The following is an 8,412-nucleotide window of genomic DNA, read 5'->3' on the forward strand; positions in this document are numbered from 1 at the left end:
TCTCTCTCTGTCCATCTGTCTTGAAAGATCCAGGCATCTCTCCCACCCCCTCTACTACCACATCCAACATTTCTCCTTCTCTCATCCCCTGGATCATGTGCAGCATTATTCACCACTGCTCACCAGCCCCATGCCCATTTCTCCTTCTATCACCCCTCTCTCCCCCCTTGCTGACCCAGAAGGCTTTCCTCTGACATCAGCTCTGACATCGAAGGGAAGCCCTCTAGGTCTGCTTCAGTGGAGTTGGGCAGGCAGGAAGGAGTGATCCCCGGCAGCAGCTTCAACGGAGGGTGGAGGGCAGGAAGGAGGGATTCCCACCGGTATTTTTGGTGGTTGGGCAGGCAATATCCTTGGCAGTGGCCATTGCTACGTACCCCCAACAAGTGGCTCGCGTACCCCTAAGGGTACACATGCCGCATGTTGAGGAATACTGATCCATGATACTGCATCTGTCTGTTTCCAAGCCGTACCCCTGGTCTACATCCATAGAAATCACTGCTGGAAATATCTTTAGGCAACCTGTGGTGGTTCTGCAGGCTTCCCTCTACTGAATCCCTGCCTTCTATGATGTCACTTCCTGTTTCTTCACAGGAGAGGACCACTGGCATAGCCAGACAGCCAACTTTAGGCAGACCTGAGTCTAAAGTGGGCGGATATTTTTCCCTCCTTTCCCCGTCTTAGCCTGTGCAGCCTCTCTCTTTCCCTCCCTTCTCACCCAGCTGGTGCAGCATTTCTATTTCTTCTTTAGGTCACCAGCAGTGGTTGCTAAATGCATCAAAGGGAAAGCTGGCAGCGTGAAGAAACTTCTGACAGTGGCGTCTGGCTGGTGGGTGAACCTGCCTGAGCCCGACTGGGTGGGTCAGGCCCACTCAGTGACTACGGCCCTGATGAGGGAAGTCTGCAGCGCTGGCTCAGGTTGCTTATAGATATTGCCACTGGTGCCATCTGTGAGGTACATCTAGGAGGGGTGGAACTTAGAAAAAGATGGACAGTTACCAGTCCACAGGACTCCTGAGGAGCAGATGCCGATTTGGAGCAGAGGAGAGAGAGAAAGAAGTAGGGACAGAGAAGATGAAAGGGAAGAGAGGGGGGAGTGACGGATGCAGGGACAGAGGGGAAGATTTTAAAAAATGCATATATGTATGTGTGGTGGGGATGAGAAAGGCCCACCCAAACAAGCAGGTCTGGCTATGCTCCTGGAGAGGCAACCCTCCCTCCCTTCCACGCACACTAAGGTTATTAAACAATGTTTAAATCAATTAAGCAAGTGTAATGTTTAGTCATGAATGTTTACACCAGCCATTGACCCTCGACCACCAGAGGGCATCCGCTGAAAATCAGGGGAGGGAAGTTCCATAGCGACTCCAGAAAGTACTACTTCACTGAAAGAGTGGTGGATCATTGGAACAGACTCCCATTGCAGGTGATTGAGGCCAGCAGCGTTACGGATTTTAAGAGAAAATGGGATACTCACGTGGGATCTTTAAGGGAGTGAATTCAGGGGGATACTTGGAATGGGAAGACTTGGTGGGCCGCCATTTTCTATGTTTCTATGTTTCTATGACATAGTGTAAATGCTGACTTCTGTGAGTATTCTAGAAAGACAATTGCTGAAACAGATTTTGCACTTAAACTGCAGCATTCCAGCACTTAACTTTACCCCCCAAGTGTTTCGTATTGGCTATTTTTTTTTGAAGAAACAGAATATTCCATATGCAGCATGGATACACTCTGGTATCATATCCGATAACCATCAATCTCCCCTTCAATCCGTGCAAAATTCTGCTGCCTACACTGGCATTGCCCCTTTCCTCAAGTCACTTCACTGTCTCTCCGTCCATTTCTGACTCCTCTTACAAGCCTCCAATTGCACTCATTCTGCAGCCCCTCAAAATGTCTCCACACTGCTCCCACCCGTGAACTCTGTCCACTGGGCAAGTCCCTCCTTCACTTGCACCGCCTACTCCAGACTTTGTCCCTTGTATCTTGCTGCGTCTTATGCATGGAACAAACTGGCTGAGTCTTTACGTCTTTTCAACTCCTAACTCCCACTCACCCTAAAATTACCTATGTCCATTCTATCATTCTCTGCAAGAAACTTCTCAACCCCCCCAATATGTCCTATCTGTCCATATTAGATTGTAAGCTCTTCTGTGAAGGGACCGTCAGTTGTATGCACGGCATACGCTTTTCAGTGCTATAGAAATTAAAACTTGTAGTAGTAATAATATCATTTGTCACCTCATGGACAACCTGCCCCTGTTCCCAATAATTTGTTCAGGTTTTCAGAATATCCCTATTGAATATGCATGAGGGAGCTTTGCATACAGCTGATACAATATGAATGCAAATCATTCATGCATATCATTAGGGCAGTGATTCCTAAAACCTTTTGATTATGGTGGAACCCCTAAAATATATTTTTTTATTACATGGAGGAACCCCTGAGATTATGTAAACGTATATGTTCATAAAAACAGAGCCTATGGTCTAATTTCTTGAGGAACGCCTGAAGAAAGTTCAAGCAACCAAGTTTGGCAATGACTGCAATAGGGTTGATTTTTCTTTGTATAAAGGATCCAACAGAACTGAAACAAATGATTTACAACAGATGTGTCTATTCCAACATGCCTATTTAACAGAAACTCATTTTGCAAAATTCAAATTAATAATGAAGCTAGTTTTTTTTTTAAACATAATTCAAATCAGCAAGGCCATGACTGGATAACATAAAGTCTTGTCCACGTCTTGACTAGGCAGTTAGCTTCACAGAGCAGGGGCTGTCTCTCTTATGGGCAGTGGTACAGTGCTGAGGCATGTCCCATAGCACTACTGGCAAATTATTGTTTTATACTTTGCTTAAAAATTAACTGCTTGTTTATAATGTGTTTAGGGGGGAATTAATCAATAGTGTTAGTGTATGCCAACTGCTAAAGACACCCATGGGAATAAGATGGGTGTCTTTAGCATTTAGTATTAACTAATGTGTTTAGCTCCTATTGATGATTTCTACCCCTCCTTAGTAGGACTTTATGAGGATAATTTGGATTTTTGACTATCTGTCTTGATGTATTAAGAAACCTGCAGTACTGATTTCACTGACAGAATTAAGGAGGCCAATTAATTCAGAGCAATTTAAGCAGGCCAGAGAAGCTCTGACCTGCTTAAATTGTCAATCGGTGGCCCAGTGCTAATTATTCAGCAGTACAAACCCCCCTTTTTACAAAAGCGCGGAAGAGTTTTTTTAGCGCTGGCCAGGGCAGTGCTAGAGAGGAACTGGGGGCTTGTACGGGAACTGACGATATACAGTAGTGGTCCGCATTAGATAAGCGGATGAGTTTAGAACAGCTCAAAAGCTATCCTAAATGCAGCTGCTCCCCCTTGCTATGCCACTGAGACAGCCTCTTTGCTCTCCCAACTCCTCCCCCACTTTTTATCAAGCTGAATGGAAGGGGCACATTTTTGTAATGAGCTGCAGATTACTGCCATCATTTTAATGTGGCAGTAATTTGCAAGCTCGTTGATTTACTGCATCCTAGCAGTAATTGTTTGCGGAAAACTCATGTTAGAAGCTGTGAGGCTTTTCTGCATTGACCCCCAAGTGCACGGCATCTTCACCCAAGAACAAAGTGAGCTTGAGAGCTCCTAATGAGGGATGGAGAGGCCCAATTTTCATTGCTACTTTCAGTAGAAAAATGTTGTCCTCAACTTTGAAAGTCTATGTCCGAAAGGAACTTCTGCAGCTAATTGCCACTATTGATCAGTCAGTTAAGCGAATGTTAAATTCTGACTATGGAGTGAATTCTAAAAGCCTGAGGCACCATATACACACAAAAAAGCAAGATGTAAATCATCTAAGTGCTGGCCAAATTATTAAGGATTTTATAACGACTTGGTTTTATTGAAAATGTCTCAGATATTTAATTGCAAAATACAAAAAAGTGTAAAAATTTTAACACATTTAGTACGTTAAAATAAAATTAACAATTGTTAGAATATTTCCCAAATTTTATGTAAAATTTGGATTTCAGTTGACATAATGTCAATACTTTGTCCATCCACCGTGTGCCTTTACCACTGCCCTCATACGATCAAACATGCCTTCAATCATATTTCTTGTTGTGGAACCTTTGATATTCTTCTTGGGGAACCATTCTTGTATCGGCCTCCATTAGTTGCTGCTTGTTTGTGACAGTGCACTCATTCATGTTGTCCTTCAAGATCATCCAGACATTCTCGATAGGATTCATGTCCACACTGTTTCCTGGCCAGTCTAGAAGTTTCACTTGTTTTGGGGTCAAGAGGTTTTTAATTTTCCTAGTGGTATGGCAGAGGACCTTGTTATGCTCAAAGGTGACCTCTTTCTTCAAGTTTTTCCCCATACTACTTGAGGAAGTAGCCATGTTTTGAGAACCTTCTGATACTGGTCCTGCCACATGATCCTTCAACAATGTGCAACCAGCTTAGGCCATGCATGCTAATTGCTTCCCATACAATCCCAAAGTGGATATTTGACTGTCTGAACTGCACAGTCGTTATGGAACTCCTCACTAGGGCATCTATGCACCAGTTGAGCATGATCATCAAGGGTATGCAATGTGCTCTTATCCAAAAAGGCAACCTGTACAATACAATATCAATGCAATATGATTTCAGTATGACTTGAGCAGCTGAAATGCATAATGTAAAATCTAAAAATTAAGTATTTATTCAAAAGGTTGTGGTTCTGAAGCTGTGAAAAGATTTTAAAATGTATTTTCATAAAATTAACTTGGTCCTGTCTGTTGTAGTCCAGGATGAATATTTATTGACCCAGGATAAGCTTTTCTTCTTCATGGCTTCTGTGAGCAATAGCTTTCTCAAGGGCCAACGTGCCTGCAAACCTGCTCTAAAAAGTTCTCATACATGCTACCATTGCATGTTCTCTCCCCTCTTGCCCCAAGCACTGCAAACTCGCTTTCCTGTTCTGCAGACACACGTTGACCAATATTTGGTCATCTGTGGCACTGGACAAGGATTTGCAACAACAGCTGGATGTTATTCTTGGCAACAAAGTTTCAATTATTGGCAACTTTTTTTGACAGACACAAAACTATGGTGAGATATTCAGCTTCCGAAAAATGTCCGTCCCTGCTAAGGTTGTTTCCTCTGAAAGTATGGATGGTTTGGGGGTTTTTTCCCCAAAAAAACTTTATTCATTTCACAACTCAAATCAAGTACAATCAATATAAATAACATTTTACCTTTCAAATGCACCTAACATCTTATAAATTGTTCTTACAAATTAATATAATAAATCTTTTCCTTAATCATTCATAAAGATGAATTAATTTAATTATAATCAAAAAATATACACCCCCTCCCCCCTTCCCTCCCTTAATATCTTAAACATTTTGTTCAGAGAAGAATATTTTTGATCTTTACAATAGTATAGATGGTTTTAAGAAAAGTTTGGACAAGTTCCTGGAGGAAAAGTCCATAGTCTGTTATTGAGAAAGACATGGGGGAAGCCACTGCTCATCCTGGATTGGTAGAATGGAATGTTGCTACTCCTTGGGATTTGGCCAGGCACTAGTGACCTGGATTGGCTACCGTGAGAACGGGCTACTGGGCTTGATGGACCATTGGTCTGAGCCAGTAAGGCTTTTCTTATGTTCTTTGGACTGATACCACAATTCTTATCCATTACTAGATTCCCACATTCAAGAATTACGGTAATATACAATGCAAACACTCACTGATAACTGGAAAGGGTTTGTTAATAAACACCGAGAACACCCAAAAATGAGGTGTTTCAGCCTGTACGAGTATTAATCATCCTACAGTTGTCCATCTGTGTTGAAATGTACATGTAATCAAGTTGGTCTTACATCTGAACAGTCATTCTGAGGCAACACACCTGGTCCCAGAACAGACATTCCATGCTGTAAGCATCAGCTAAACACAGAAGTTTAGTTTACACTGATCTTAACTGTCAGAAAGCTCTCAGCATTGCCAAAATCCACAATAATTTGGCCAGCATTGTAGTTGACAATATGCACAGATTTAAAGGAGGGGTGTGTGTGTGTGGATGTGAATCGCCGTACTTTATGCCCATAATTCTCTCGGCACTTTACCCGCCAGGATGTACAGGTGCTGTGTGTCACGCAAAACCCTCGGCTAACTTCTTTTGGACTGGGATTTGAGGAGTTCTTGGGGGTGGGGAGGGTGTGGAATTGTACTCGCCTCTTCTGTGTTCAAAACCAGCTCTATCTGCAAAACATTTGAGCTTCAGAGAGTGGCTCCCTACTCAGCTCCTGGCAGATCTACAAGATCCACTACTAACATGTTGGGCATGATAAAGAAGGGAATCACGAGTAGATCGGTGGACGTCATAATGCCGCTTTACAGAGCAATGGTCAGACCACACCTGGAGTACTGTGTCCAGCACTGGTCTCCCTACCTAAAGAAGGATGTGACCCTGCTGGAGAGGGTGCAGAGACGAGCCACGAAGCTAGTAGTAGGTATGGAAAATTTGAGCTACAAAGAACGCCTCAGAAAACTGGGCTTATTCACCCTTGAGAAGAGAAGACTGCGAGGGGATAGGATAGAGACTTATAAAATAATAAAAGGATTCGACAAAATAGAGCCAGAAGCATCGTTATTCACGTTGTCAAATGTGAATCAGACAAGAGGCCATGGACTGAAGTTGAGAGGCGACAGGCTCAGGACAAATACCAGGAAGTTCTGTTTCACGCAGAGCGAGCGGTGGACGCTTGGAATGCTCTCCCGGAGGAGGTTGTGACAGAAACAACCATTCTGGGTTTCAAGGGCAAGTTGGATGCACACCTTCTTGCAAATCACATCGATGGATACGGGTAAACAGGTTTTCATCGGGGAACACCTGGCTTGGCCTCCGCGTGGGCGGGTCACCGGACTGGATGGACCAAAAAGGTCTGATTCGGTGAAGGCGTTTCTTATGTTCTTATGTATCAGTTAGAAATATATGTAGAAATAGTGCTATTAAACTCCTTAGTGAGTCAGCTTTTTTTTTTAAAAAAAAATCTCCCTTTATAAAAGGGGCTTTTTTGTTGGCCTTGGCATCAAATACATGTTCCTGTTGGCAGTGCTTCATGTAGTATAGTTTTTAACCATCTGCTTTGGCCATTTATTTTCTTACCCAACCTATACAAATTTATCCACCTTAACATGCTATATATATTTTCCAATAATCAGCTGTTAGATTGCTAAATGGAGTATTGTCCTTCGAATGTTTGCAGCAAACCCCGTTCTTAATCACTGGTCCCCTGGGTTCAACATGCTGTTGATAGTATTATGGAGAGCTCTTTCTTTCATCTTGTTTTGTACCTTTTCTATTTTTGAATTTCTGCCCTTGTGATTTGGAAATAAATGCATTAGAAAGGAACCAGTGTGACGGAATTGATTCTAGAAGAAGCAACCTTTTCTAGGCTTTCATTTTCCTGGTCTAGCCAGTCCCAACAGGTTTTCAGGATATCCACAATGAGCATTCGTAAGTGAGACTTGCACGCAGTTCTCTCTCATGCAGATTCATTGAGGAAATCCTGAAAACCTTTTGGGACTAGGTGTGCCCCGAGGACTGGGTTGGGAATGGCTGGTCTACTGCCTATCCCAGCTTCCCCTTTGCATACCCATCCTCAGCATTAGATTAGCATTCATAGCAATTAATCGCAGACCTTGCATTTTTTTTTCTAGCAAAAATGGTGCCGGTACTCAAATACAAGCCATTCTTCATGAGTGGGAAGATCACGGAGGGACACACCCCACAGTAGCCAGGCCCCCTGCAATCAGTCACCAAATCCATAAAAAAGCAGCACTTTGGAGGAGGGGGCAGGGGGGTCATCGGAGGCACAGGGGGTGTCAGGGAGGTTGTGTGGCAGCAGGAGAGAGTGGGCATCTCTCCCACTGCTGGAGGGGTGTTGCGGGGTAGGTGTTGCTTGGCGGTGGGAGGGTGTGGGCATCTCTCCAGGCAATCTTTGGGTTTTTGTTTTTTTTTTTGCATTTATTCTGTGCATATGCCCATCGCTATCACCAGCGATGGGCACATGCAAATTTAGCGAACCTTTGCTACTCTGCACCAACCTCATTTGCATGCACATTTTTGGGAGAATGACTCACTTTTTTTGAAATCACGACACTAATGGCTGCAACATCGGTTGTTTTTTTTTAATCTTTATTGATTTTTAAACTTTGACAATGCAGTACAATTATCTGAACATAAATATTTCATAAAATGCATTAGAAACATAGAAACATAGAAGATGACGGCAGAAAAGGGCTACAGCCCATCAAGTCTGCCCACTCTGCTTACCCACCCCCTGTCTATGCCCTAATGACCCAATTTCCTTATCTTGACCCTCGTAGGGATCCCACATGGGTATCCCATTTATTCTT

The sequence above is a fragment of the Geotrypetes seraphini genome, chromosome 7, assembly GCF_902459505.1.
Source record: "Geotrypetes seraphini chromosome 7, aGeoSer1.1, whole genome shotgun sequence".
Classification (NCBI taxonomy): domain Eukaryota; kingdom Metazoa; phylum Chordata; class Amphibia; order Gymnophiona; family Dermophiidae; genus Geotrypetes; species Geotrypetes seraphini.